At 42.6% G+C, this 13,406-nt stretch overlaps 1 protein-coding gene across 5 annotated transcripts in view; it reads left to right on the top strand.

The window, feature by feature from the left end:
* The first annotated feature begins 2,431 nt into the window (after positions 1–2,431).
* Positions 2,432–13,406, top strand: part of APBA1 (amyloid beta precursor protein binding family A member 1) — a 212,669-nt gene continuing 201,694 nt past the window's right edge. For 4 of the 5 annotated variants that reach the window (XM_057498589.1, XM_036920200.2, XM_057498590.1 and 1 more), the window contains exon 1: positions 2,432–2,635. The gene's annotated coding sequence lies outside the window, so the exon portion shown is untranslated. Of the gene's footprint in view, positions 2,636–3,074; positions 3,168–13,406 lie in introns of those variants that run through there. The other variant, XM_036920202.2, reaches the window with a different exon arrangement.

Raw genomic sequence — 13,406 nt, forward strand, 5'->3', positions numbered from 1 at the left:
AATATGAGTCTGTGAACTGGCATGCACAGACTTCTGATCCACGTGCAAAGCTGGACAAGGCTTGAATTAAAACCCAAGTCACTTGGCACATTGTCTGTAGTATTGTGAAAGGCTACAATGTCTGGCAAGTTGCCAGGATTTTATATATTGCTTCTGAAAACATTCAATAGCAGTTTTTCCCTTTGTTAAAAGTAGGTGGATATACAAATATGAAGTGGCTTATAAGAATACCTTCACTAATGTAGAAAAATGCCAGTAAATCAGGCACAGGAAAACTACAGATAGAACAGAAGAACAAGAGCAAAGGAAGAGCTAAGATATAGATGTGAACACCATCCATACCCACCCATTTCCTATAATGACCTGAAAATTTGGCTTTGAGTTTCCTGCCAGCCAGAACACAAAAATTAACATGAGCACTAAAGTCAATGATTCACACTGTCCATAAGAAATACACATGTCTGTGTTTTTTTTTGTGAGATGATGGAGGGCAAGGAAGGAGGGAGTTTTCCAGATATGAGTATTAGTTTTAGAGGTCTCTAAGCTGCCATTATAACAATTATTATTTTCCTTCATATGGTATGTAATGCTTTGCAAAGTAATTTTCCACACTTTCTTTAATCCTGATATGCAAGATTGGAGGTCAAGGTATTATTAAAGCACCATGTATCTCTCATTCATGTATAAAGAAACTGCCTCAGTGGAAACACAACACAAAAGTACAGAATAAGCAGAAAGATCTCTGAGATAACAAACCAAATGGCCCCAAGTATAGGCACAGAAAAGAGCCTTTATCTCAGAACCTATATCCCCTCATTTAATCTGAAATTAACCTTTAGAAAGGTTAATTTCCTTTCTAAAACTATAGCAGATTGATGATCAGGACTATTACAGAGAGGCACTCCGAAAATCCCAAAACTGGTCTACATGAAAGCAGAGGCAAGACATAAAAGCAAAGGAACAGTTAGTATAGAAACTGGAAACCCTAAACACTCAAGTAGCACAGGCAGAGATGTGTCCTGGGCTCAGAGTCTCTCTGGCCGAAACCCTGCCCTTCCATGAACCAGTTCTTCACATAGCCACCTCACCAATCTTTCAGGAACATAAGTGTGATTATGATCACATGCTCCCAACTCCTAACAACCTTTGAGTGACCTTCCAAGGCTCATAAGATAAAACCTTTATTTCAAATGACCCATAAAGTCTTGCAGGTTCTGGCTGCTGCTGCCTGCCCCTCCAGACATCTCATATTCCCCCTCACTTCATCCCCACCTTACTGAGCTTCTGCACATTTCCCTCTCTCTACTAGATGAAAACGTGTGTGAAGAAGGCTTTGCAAACTATAAGGCTTTGTGCAAATATAACATTATTATTACTGAGAAATCTGTGTCCCGAGGAGGGGGAATGACTTGGCTCATATTACGCTGCCAATTACAGGGGAGGCTGGCGCCATAACCCAGGTCTCCTGAGGCCTGTCCATTAACGTATAGCACCTGCCACCTGGTCCCTGCGGCAAAGGTTCCCAGCCACTTCCCTCCCAGTCATATCTAGAGCTGATGCCCTAAGCCAGGCTCAAATACACTTTAAGTTCTGATCAACCAAACTGAGAAGGGGGTAGAAAAACCAGTCCGAGATTTTCCTGGCATCATAATCCAGAGGATTTCTGCTGTGCCCGCAGGACTGGGCAGTTCCCCTCAAGGGCTGCAAACACCTCCAGCTTCGTTCCGGCCCAAACCTTAAAGGCTCTCCCTCTAGCGGCGAAAATTAAGAACTGCAGCGCGTTCCAGAGAACCTGAAATGTTCTTTTCCGAAGGTATGAGTGCGGCCGCCGCGCCGAGAATGCAGGCAGTACTTAAGGGGCCTGGAAGCGGGAAAGCTCGGTAGTAAATACGGAAAAAGAACACACCACGGCAGCCGACGCGGCTGACCGGCTTCGTGGTCCTGCAGCGTAGCCCGTTCCTGCAAGCAGAAGTTGGCCACAGCCGCTGCATAGGAGAGCGGGGGACCCCTTGGGTTTCCGCCGAGGAGAGTGGAAATCCCCGTCAGTCCCCTCTGGGGGGCAGCTGCTTTTCCCGCTTCGTGCGCCCTGCCCGAAGTCGAAGAAAGGGCCGAGGGCTCACGAGGGGCGCGAGCGCGTCCGGACGCTCCTGCCTGAGCCGGGGCGCGAGGGGCGGCGAGAGGCACGAGCGTTCCGCACGTCCACCCACGTCGGAGCCGGGGCGCCGCACGGGCCGCGAGTGCAGGACACCGCCCCGCCGCCTCGGGCTCGCGCGCCGTGCGCGCGCGCGGGTGGGCGTGGGAGGCAGGGGCGCCCCCAGCTCCCGGCGCGCGCGCGCTACCTCCGGCACCTCCCCGGCAGGCAGGCCAGCCCGGCTCGGCCCCGGCGCGCGTCACGAGGGGCGGGCGGCGGGAGGGTGGGGAGAAGGGGGTGGGGCCGCGGACCGGAGGGGCCCGAGCGGCGGCCGAGCCCGAGCCAGAGCCGGCAAGGGCGGCTACGGTCCCGGCGGCGGCGGGAGAAGATGGTGGCGCTGGAGGTAGGAGCGGCCCGAGCGGAGCTTGATTCCCAGGCTCGGCACCAACGCTGTCGTTAGAGCCGCCTGCTCCCGCGGGCCCGCGGACCCAGCTGTCAGGCAAGGTACCACTGCCAGGGACGGGTGGGTGGATGGGGGTGGGGTTGCCGGGCGCTGATGCTGCCCCCGACGGAGCCCCGGTCCTCGCCAAAAGGCGCCCCGGGAGCGAGAGGGGCTGCGTGGAACAATAGTGTGGAGGAGCGGGGGGCAGCCGGCGACATGCAGGGGGCAATGCCTTTAGCCATTGAGCAACGGGGCAGTGGAAGTGGGCGATGAGGGTAGGGACTCCTGGTGTCCGGTGCGGGCTGAGCTGTGGGGCTCTGGGGACAGAGGGCGGCCTGATGACAGTTATGGCAGGAGTGTGTGTGTGTGTGTGTGTGTGTGTGTGTGTGTGTGTGTGTGTGTGTGTGTGTGTGTAAAAGGTACAGCCAAGGGGCTGGCGGTGGCGGACCGAAGGTGTTGGGGAATGACATTTCCAGGAATGCCCGGTAGGATCCCTCATCTCTTGGCTGACTCTCCGGGAGGAAGAGTGTGGTGATGGCAAGGATGACATGGGCAGGATGCACTCGGTGTGTGCGTGTGGTGGGAGGCAATGGGGTAGGTGCGGATTTGTAAAATCCCGTGTGTGAGAGTGTGTATGTGTGTGTACTCGTGTGATTGCATCCATACTCCCCAAACTGGGCTCTGGAGATTGCTTATGCCCTGACTTACTGTCATCGGCTGACAGTGGGACGGTGTTTGTTATTTTGACCCTGCAGCTCTGAGTACAGTCTCATTCTGCTCCTGCGTGTGGATGACTGGTGTAGGGATTCTCACTTCCCCTTTCTCTGGCCTCTTGATATGGGGAAGTGGAAGTGTGCATGTGGTTTTGGGCACATGGCGGGGAAATAGGATAATGGTTATTCCATTGGGGCTTGCTGGAGTCCTTGGTTTTGAAGGGAGCTTCCATTCTGACACTTCTTTCCTCAGCTTCTGTTCTGTCAGGGTCTTGGACGCCCTGACTCTGCAGTTTCTATTGTTTATCTCTTGTCTGACCTGAAGGAGAAGGGTCTCTAGTGGACACATTCCTCTCTCTGTCCCCATAACTTTAAATGTCAACTAGACCTTCTCTTTCCACATTTAAACACTGGAAGCCTTATACCTGAAGAATGAGTGATCTTTATGTTGGTTCCTGTAAACTGAACTCTGGAGGTGTGTTTAAAGCGATGCAGTAGGGGTATTTAAAAAGAAGAAAAAAGATCATACTGGGAAATGTTTGGTATCCCCTTGGTCAGTATCACACAGGCTGGGCGTTTTCCTTAGGAAAAAAGGTACTCATTTCTACCGCTGGTGACATCCACTTTCCCAGCTTTCACAATGGTTAGGTGGTGCCACGCATCATCCGGGAACTGAAATTCCCCAAGACCCATGGTGATGGGGTCCCAGGTGGGTGAAGCCTGATTTCCTGGCCAATGTAGCCTACTAGTAGGGAATTTGGAAAATGTCAGGCTGGCAATAAGTTACCCAGAGGGAGCCAGAACACAGAATTGCATCCAGAATCTATAGCTGTTTAATTGTTTCTGCATGATAAAGATAGGCTTGTGTGGGGTTGGGCAGCGAGATACAGGAAGGGACATAGCATATTCATATGAGTGTCCAATGCAGTTTGACTCCCCAGTGCCTGTATTTTCTCTTGCGGTATTTGTAGGAGTGAATGCACCTTTACATTTAATGTTTTGCTACTGCTTTATGAAAATCTTGTGTGACTAGATTAACCTGCTTAGAACATATTTTACTCATAACACCTTAAATTCTGCTGCATTGCTGTCAGAATCCAAACTGGCTGCCCTGGTCCTCTTTGAAAAGCCTATAGCAGTCATGGCTACATGAGTAAATATACAACACGTTGGCATCAGAGGTTTCTTTCTCTTTTTCTTTTTAGAAAATTTTGTTTTGCTTTAGCAAAGGTTGCATGATATCGTTATTACATTGAAAATAAGACTGAGACTGGCCACGTATGTTTTTTTCTTCCCGTTTATCTTCTTTTAATTAATGATGGTGTACAGACCAGGTGCTCTTGAAGCTGTGAACATTAAATTTCCCCATGCCCTTCAAGTTAAGCCTTCTAAAATTTTAATGTAAGGCTGTTGGATCTTATCCAAGATTTAAGGATGGATTATAAAAATGAATTTTGGATCTTAGTTCTTTACTCTCTTATTAGTTCTTTCTGAGAAAAGTGCTTATGGTATTGAAAAGGCATTCTAAGAGATTGTTGTGTTTTTTTTTAAAGCTGTCTATATTTGCAAGCAAAATCCAGAGATGTAAATGTCTTACAATAAAGTTTAAGAATATTGAGAATGTATAAGGTAAATAAACTGTTAGAAAAAGAATTATACAACAACGCAATTGATGATTCAGGAATTAGTGATTTCCTTTCTAATGTAAATGTGATAATTTTTAAAATACAATGGCTGGCTTTTTCTAAGGATTGGACTAGTAAGGTTAATGATAGAGCTTGAATCCTGTAATTCAGTCTGGTAAATAGTTGTACCTTTCACTGTAGCCTGCAGCAAGCCATTTGTTTTGCATGGATGCATTTTCTGCACTTAAAGTAGCATTAATACTTTTTTTTTTCATTATTGGGTCTCTTAAAGAAGTTCATTTTTCAGAAGACTTGGGAGTTAAAAGACATTTGAAAGTTGAGCTGGGGGCCAAAAGGAATAAACTATGGTACTATGGGAAGATGGGACTTACATCCTACAAGGAAAAAAGTAGTTGTTGCTAAAATCGAGAGAGAATTTCAAGCACTAGAATCTGAAGTTAACCCTGGGGGTTACAATCCTTCATTTATAAACGTTTGTTCATTTTGTAAATATAGGCACCTTTGGAGAGAGTTTGGGAAATACTGAGAGGGCTGGAGATTTAAAGAATAAGGAGAGTTAGATCCTGCCTGCAGGAAAGTTCATGGCCTGGAACAAGAGATAAGTTGTGTATGTAACTAAGTGCTGGAAAAGCTGTCATGGGAATTTGCAGAATATAAAAATGACTTCTGATGGAAGAATCAGGGAAGGTTATGTGGAAGAGATAGCATTTGAACTGGGATTTGTACAGGTGGTGTTTGGGCTGGGCAGGGAAGGAAGGGCACCCTTGGGGAAGGAACATGTAGCAAAGGCTTGGTTGTGGGAAGGTGTGTGACTGCACAAGGGACCAAAGAATAGTGTGCCTTGGATGGAGCTCAGGGAATGCCAAGAAGTGTAATGAGAGATAAGAAAGAGAGGTTTGTTTAAGGTTGTTATATGTGGATTTTATTCAGTAAGTTCTGGGAGCCATGGAAGGTGTCTGAAGAGAAGGATAGACCCGGACAGAACTGTGCATTAGGGTGATAATCTTGCAGCATTGTATACCTAATGAAATGAGAAAAGATTGCAATAAGGAGACCAGATAGGCCAAAAGAAGGGACTAGACTACACTGTAGGTCTTTAGAGAGAGGTTAGAGCTACAAAGAGTGATTTGTGAGTTATCTACTTCAGAGGGATTTTGATGCTGCAGAAATGACCCTAAAGAAAATGAAGTGAGAAAAAACAAAGGGTAAGGATAGGATCCTTGGGGGATGTCTATATGTCACAGGGGAAAAGGGAAAAAAAGGATAAGAACAAGGGTTGGTTGGAGAAAAATGGTGGAAGTAGAATGGTGTCCTGGAAGCTGGGGAAGGTGAGGGGAACCACCATCATCTGTAGGTCATTCATATGGCACCCCCGCAGGGGCGAGGCTGCAGCAGAGGAAAAGCCACTGGATTGATTGATTCCTGGCTTTCCTTGATTATCTTTGAGGTAGGTGGAAGTGGCAGCCAGGCTGCTAGAGACTGAAAGGAGAGGGAGAGATAGTGCATATGGATAACAGGGAAGACAACTTCCTTTTTTAATGAGTTGTGTGGTGAAGGAGGAAGGAGAGTCTGATGCATCATAGGTGGCATGGTATAGAGAAAGTAATGTTTTTAGTATAGGAAAACTTGAGGCTACTTTAAGAGCAAAGAACAATCCACTGAAGGGAAGAGAGATCGAAAATGTAAGGGAGAGACCCTAGTGACCGACAGTTCAGTCTTCTAAGTAAAGTCAGAAGATAGGTGGACTGGCTGAGACCATGAGTAGAATAACAAAGACCTGGAATACGTACTGTGGAAATGAGCAGTGAGTCATTCAGGGGTGCATAGAAGATTATCACCCAACTGTAAGCATGAATTTATAGTGAAACCAATTAGCCCTATATAATTAGAGTTTGACAACTACTTATGTAATTTTTATAATATTGAGCATTTAATGTTGTTAAACACAGTGGTTCCTCCTTCCCTTAAACTCAATGAAAAGAGAAAAATGTTTACCTCTAAAATTAGCTGAATAAAAAAACTCCACTTGAAGTACATCCTGTGACAATACTATCTCAGGGGATTGCTGACTTAAATTAATAAGGCTTTTTCTAAAATAATCGGAAAAAATAAGTGTTTTTTTAAAAGATGAGCTTTCCCTATCTATAACAGCAGGATACAGCTTTATAGCAAAGTATAAAGTCAATTTATCAAAAGAAAAATCAAATATAACACCTTACCCAATGCCATATACTCATCATAAACATTCAATAAATATTTCTCACATGATCCCATGAATAAATTAATATTTTTGGTAAGCTAGGTATAGTAGCCAAGTTCAGAAATAGTAGAATTTCTTTCTTATTTGTAATATGGGCATTGAAATGAATTTCATTCCATGGCCTATGCAAATTTATGTTAGAGTTAAAACCATTTTACTTATTCATATGTATGAAGCTTTACCCAAAACATTTTGTTTCCACAAAATAATTGTATACCCTTTAGACCTTGAGTTATGGGACTGTGTCATGATTTCAGGTCCATTTATGGAACTTCTGCTGTGGTGAGTGATGATTTTGAGATTCTAATGATGAAATCATTTATTTTTTCCTTCAACAAATATTCATTGAGTGCTTTCTCAGAGCCAGACACTATTCAAGGTACAAAAGATACAGCAGAGGGGAAAAGCAGACCCTATCACCAGCCTTTTAGTGGGAGGAGATTAAAAATAAATAAGCAAATACTACAGATGACCAATAAGCACATGAAAAGATGCTCCACATCAATTAGAAATGCAAATTAAAACCACAATGAGGTATCACTTCACACCACTTAGAACAGCCACTATCCAAAAGACAAGAAATAACAAATGTAATTGGACATTTGTGACAATGTGGAGAAAAGGGAACCCTCCTACACTTAGTGGGAATGTCAATTGATACAGCCACTGTGGAAAGCAGTTTGGAGGTTGCTCCAAACACTAAAAAGAGAAATACAATACAACCCAGTAACTGCACTTCTAGAAATTTACCCAAAGAAAACAAAATATCTGATTCAAAAAGATACATGCACCCCTATATTTCTTGCCACCTTATTTACAATAGCCCAGATATGGAAGCAACCAAAGTGTCTATGAATGGATGAAGAAGAAGTGGTACACATATACAATGGAATATTATTCAGTCATAAAAAAGAAAGAAATCCTGCCATTTGCAACAATATGGATGGAACTCAAGGGTATTATTGCAAGTGAAATAAGCCAGGCAAAGAAAGACAAATACCATATGATGTCACTTATTTGTGGAATCTAAAACCAAACCAAAACAAAATGAACAAAATAGCAGTAGACTCAGAGACACTGAGACTGGTTGTTACCATGTGGGCGGGGATGGGGTAGGAGGGTGGGGTGGGATAAAGGAGCACAAAAATTCTCAGTCATAATGTAAGTTGGTCATAGTGATGGAAGTGCAGCATGGAGAATATAGCCAGTGATTCTATAACATCTTCCTATGTTGACATAGTAACTGCTATAGTAGGGGTGATGATTTAATAATGTGTGTAACTGTTAAACCACTGTGTTGTATACTTGAAACCTATATAATATTGTGTATCAACTGTACTTCAGTTAAAAAAAAAGCAAATACATAATATGTCATGGGGTGGTAAGTACTATGAACGATAAAGCAGGGAAGACAATAGAGTGTGGCAATGTAAGGGGTGCTGTTATTTTATATAAGGTGTTCAGGAAGGACTTGAGCAGAGAGCTTAAGGAGGTGAAGGAGAGAGCCCTGCAGATATCTGGAGGAAGGGCTTCATAGGCAGAGAGAATATCAGGAGCTAAGGGTGTGATCAAAGAACAGCAGAGAAGGTCTCCTTGCTTCACCTGGCCATATCATATTGCACCTAACTGGTGGAGTCACTGTGGGACACTCCTCCACAGTCTGATGCTTTGTCTTTTGGTTTTGAATCAGTCACCCATAAGGCTGTATTACCTACTATGTACCCTTTTTGGGCTTACAAGTCAGTGCTGAGTTTATAAAAAGATGGATGTCCTCAATTAAACATTTACGTTAGAAAACTTGAAGAGTGGCTCTGTCTATGTAGTGATTGAATCCGAGCCTGCTGGAAGTCACCCCGCTCTTGGAACTGCCACATAACTTCTGCAGTCTAAGTCTTCTTTAGTTATGGGATGTCTTTTCTTCCTCCCTGTTTCATGTCCCATTCTCAAATGTAAGGTGCTTGGTGCTAGAACTATGTTTTGCCATCTGGACAAACCCTGCAACCCACAGAGAAACTCTTTGCATTAGTAGGGGATCGTCAAATACATATTGAAAGAAATGGATGAGACATTTCCAAAGATCTAAGTAATCCAGGTATAAGGAATGAGGGCACAGCTCTTTTGCCTTGACTTCTGCAGATAGCCGTTTTTCAGAGAGGATGCGAATTGCTGCATGACGCTGAAGTAGCTTATGCATGCGGGGCCTGAGCAAGGACATGGGTGCAAGTAGTTTTGGGGGGAGGTAATCCCAAGAAGCGTAAGTAAGAGAGTGGAGAAAATGAGACAGGGAAGAAAACCAAGCCCATATGACGGGGGGCGGCTAATGAGCAAATTACCATTGTGGGCAATGAAGGCTTGGTTCTGTCGGGATCATGTAGGATGCACTTTATGGTTGTCCAAGAAGCAGTGGGGAGACTGGGATGTTTATCCATAATGTAATGCTGGAGGCATTAAATCCCCAGTGCTGCAGGGCTGCCAGTGTTAGCAAACTCCAGAGGCACCAGAGAAAGCCCTTGAGTAGGTAAGGAGAGAGGCAGAGTGGGCTGGAGGTGGGAACTTGTCACTGTGCGTGGGAACAGTCCAGCAGAGCTGTAGGAGAACTCAAAGTGGGCTGAGGGGACATGAGGCAGGGCATCCACACCCTCTGTTCCACATGGCACAGAGAGATCATAAAGAATTTTTTAACAGATAGAAATTGGTTTGATAGAAGGTCTTGGTGTTGGAATGTAGGGATTTTAATGTATTGGAACAGTTTTAATGTATTACCTGCAGTTCAGTTCACTCACAAGCCAACTGTTGATGAACCCCAGTTATCTAGGATGCAGATTACCTAATATGCACATGTAGAAGGCACCTTTGATTATAAGGTGGTCTCCCACTTTCCAATGAGATGGTTTTTAAGAAGGCTTTATATCAACTTGAATATGCACATTTTAGGGATATAGATAAGGGGCAAAATGTCTACTTATATTTAACTTATTAATTTTCTTGCATATATTTCATACCACATTATATAAGATTAGTAATTTAGAAAATATGACTTTCTTTTACTTTCACACTGTATGAAATCATTTACTCAAATGTTCCACATACTTTTTTGACTTCAGTCTTTTTCATCATCAGGCCACTTTTGGCATATTCATTTCCCCCTAACATTTAAAGTTTCTGTATGATGAATTTCCTAAATTTCCGTATAATGCTGCCACTACAAACTTTATTCCAAGCCCTGTGTGCCCATTCACATAACATAAGAACACGTGATTTTCCCCCCTTTCTTCCTATAGGTGTATAGTCATGATCTCCACAACCCAGCATCTCTCAGCAGCTTGAATAAGGACATCCAATACAGGCAGTTGTGAAGGAATATTTACTTAAACTGGTATTACAGCGGCCTCTTTTGTTCATTCATTCCTCTATCCTATTTCAGTCATGTGACTTCCATGAGCACCCCTATCTAGTATTGATTGCAGTGGTTCCAGGCTACCTGCTATGAACAGGTCTCACGTAACCTCTGAAACGTGTATCTCCTTTTCTTGACATCTTTGGTCTTACCAGGTAAAATGTTTTTGACATGGTTTCTCCCTTTAAAATCAATTGCCATCACATCCAGCATTAATGAATTGCTTGATTTCAGTTCCTGTTATCTTGGCAGTAACACACCTTTTCCTTTTTGGCACTCAGAAGAAAGTAGCCAGAGAGTGTTTCATTCATAATATGGGAGACCTTTATATGGAGTCAGACATAAGGTGACTTCCTCTTTTCCAAAATCCAATTTGGAGGGAATAGAAATTATGTCATATTTTTGTATATGCCAAGTGATCATGGAAGGTTGTTGAGGTATGGTGGTGGTAAAGCCATTCCTGTTCACTAAATTCCCTCTCCGGCTCCCTCCTCTTCTGCTTCATGGTGGACTAATTAGTGTGAAAAATACAGGAATTGTTTATTTTGAAAAGGAGTTCATTAGCAATCTTTCTGAACAATGTAATCATTTATGTTTCTGACTTCTGATAAATTTTGTATCTTGGGATCAATTCTGTATTCATTAACAGGTACACCTTATTTTAAAGAAGAGGTATACCATACCTGACAAGGGATGCCTGAGTTCTCTTTTTCTATAGATTTAGCATAGTTTAAATGCAGAGGAAGAGCTTGTCATCTAAAGAAATTCCACTTACAGAATAATTAGTCCTTAATGTGGCTCTTCAGTGAATTAGGGTTTTTATCCTGGACTTTTCCTTAAGTGGATCACACTCTATTTCAGTGGCTTTTAAACTTTTTGACCATGATTGCCAGTGAGAACATAATGTACATCATAGCCTAACAATATCAGGAGTATATATTAACACACATATGTGTGCATGCACACTCACACAAACATATCACTGAAACAAAGTTTCACTCAACAATACTTGTTCTTTATTATATGCAATACACCCTGGTATTTTCTCTTCTGTTCTCTATTTCATATGGTTGGCAATCCAGTAAAATGATTTCAACACTAATAAGTTCTGACACGCAGTTCAAAAAACACTGTTCTATTGTATTACACCCATCAAAAAAGTGCTTATTTTCTTATAGTGTGAAATAATATCATGTCCAAAGTTTTCTTTTTCATTTGGTTCCAATCATTAGCATATTTGGGTATTTGGTGGTGTGAGTGATGTCACAATAACTATAAATAGAAATTTTATTTTTGAGTAAATATTTTATTTCCAAAAGAAGAAACTATTACTGTAGAAAATGGAAGTGCAGTAAGCTAAATGGATTAATTCTTAAATCTAGTGGCTTTCCTGGGCTGTGTAAACCGTGCCCAGACACTGGGCCCTGACCTCATGCCTGGGCTGATTTGATTACTCACTGGCCTGGCTAATCTCTCCTCCCAATTCTTTCCCCTCTCTTTCCCAAGCTGCCACCACCTCCACCCCCACCCCCAGCCCCAGAAGTTTTAGATGTTCAGTTCAATTACTTCTCAACTTCAACCTAATGTATTTCTTCCAAGATATGAAAATAGTTTTGACACCCAGTTCTTTTCCAAATAACTTGAAAGTACAAGAATTTTTTTTTTTTTCCTGTGCTAATACCTAGGGGAATTTTGTCCTAAAGGAGCTAGAGTTTGTTCCACAGATGAAATGTTTCCATAGTGTTAGGTAGTATGAAGGTCCAACCTAATCTTATGTTCAGATATGAGTGTATCCTTTATGGCTCTCTAGTTGTCCAATGTAAGTACATATCAATTCCTATTTTACAAGCTCATTGAATGAAAATACTGGTGAATGAAAACAAGTTAATATCACAACTGCAAGGTGTCAGGCCCTATGCTGAGTTGCATACACAGTTAGCTCATTTACTTTATAAAAGGCTATAGAAAAGCAAGGTAGATGTGCAACTTTCCTCACAATGACCTTGGATAGAAGTGACAGTCTCCTTCCTCTAAACCAGGGGGTTGTTGAACTTTTTCAGAATAGGGCCAGATAGTAAATAGGTTCTGTGAGCCATACTGGTCTCTGTCGCAGCTTCTCAGTTCCACTGTTGTAGGGCAAAAGCAGGCATGCGTTCCATTAAACCAGTGGGTGCCACTGCATTCCATTAAAACTTTATTTATGGATGTTGACATTTTAATTTCATATCACACTTTCACATGTCACAAAACTTTGATTCCCTCTTGATTTTTTTTTCAACCATCTAAAAGTGTATAACGCACTCCCAATTTCCAGGGAGTAAGGGGGATCTGCCCCATGGAACTTTGTTTGCCAGCTCCTGCTGTATATCCCCAACATGTATTCAATAAGTAATTAAATTTAAGGGCTTCAAGATTCATGCCTTAAGATTCCACTTGTTTGCAGGCATCTACAGCTCCCTGTGGACTCTAGCAGTCCACGCCCACTTTATTTCCTCTCTCTCTTGTCCTTCCAAAATTACACCCACCCACCTACATTGTTTTTATCTCCTTTAGCACCAGGAAAGATAATAGCATATAAAGAGTAGGCACATATATACTATATGCTGAGAACATGTTAGTTGAATAAATGGGGTTAAGATAATCTTGCTTTTCTATGTTATTTTTCCATCTTTAAAAGAAATTTTACTTATTCTCCTGTGAGTTCTCTATCTATTCTCTAGTAAAGCTTTGGGAATGACTGAGTCAACTTCAGTAATTAAATTTAAGGGCTTCAAGATTCATGCCTTAAAGTTTTTTCCTCCCTGCTATTGACCATAA

This window comes from Manis pentadactyla, chromosome 3 (assembly GCF_030020395.1).
Source record: "Manis pentadactyla isolate mManPen7 chromosome 3, mManPen7.hap1, whole genome shotgun sequence".
NCBI lineage: Eukaryota > Metazoa > Chordata > Mammalia > Pholidota > Manidae > Manis > Manis pentadactyla.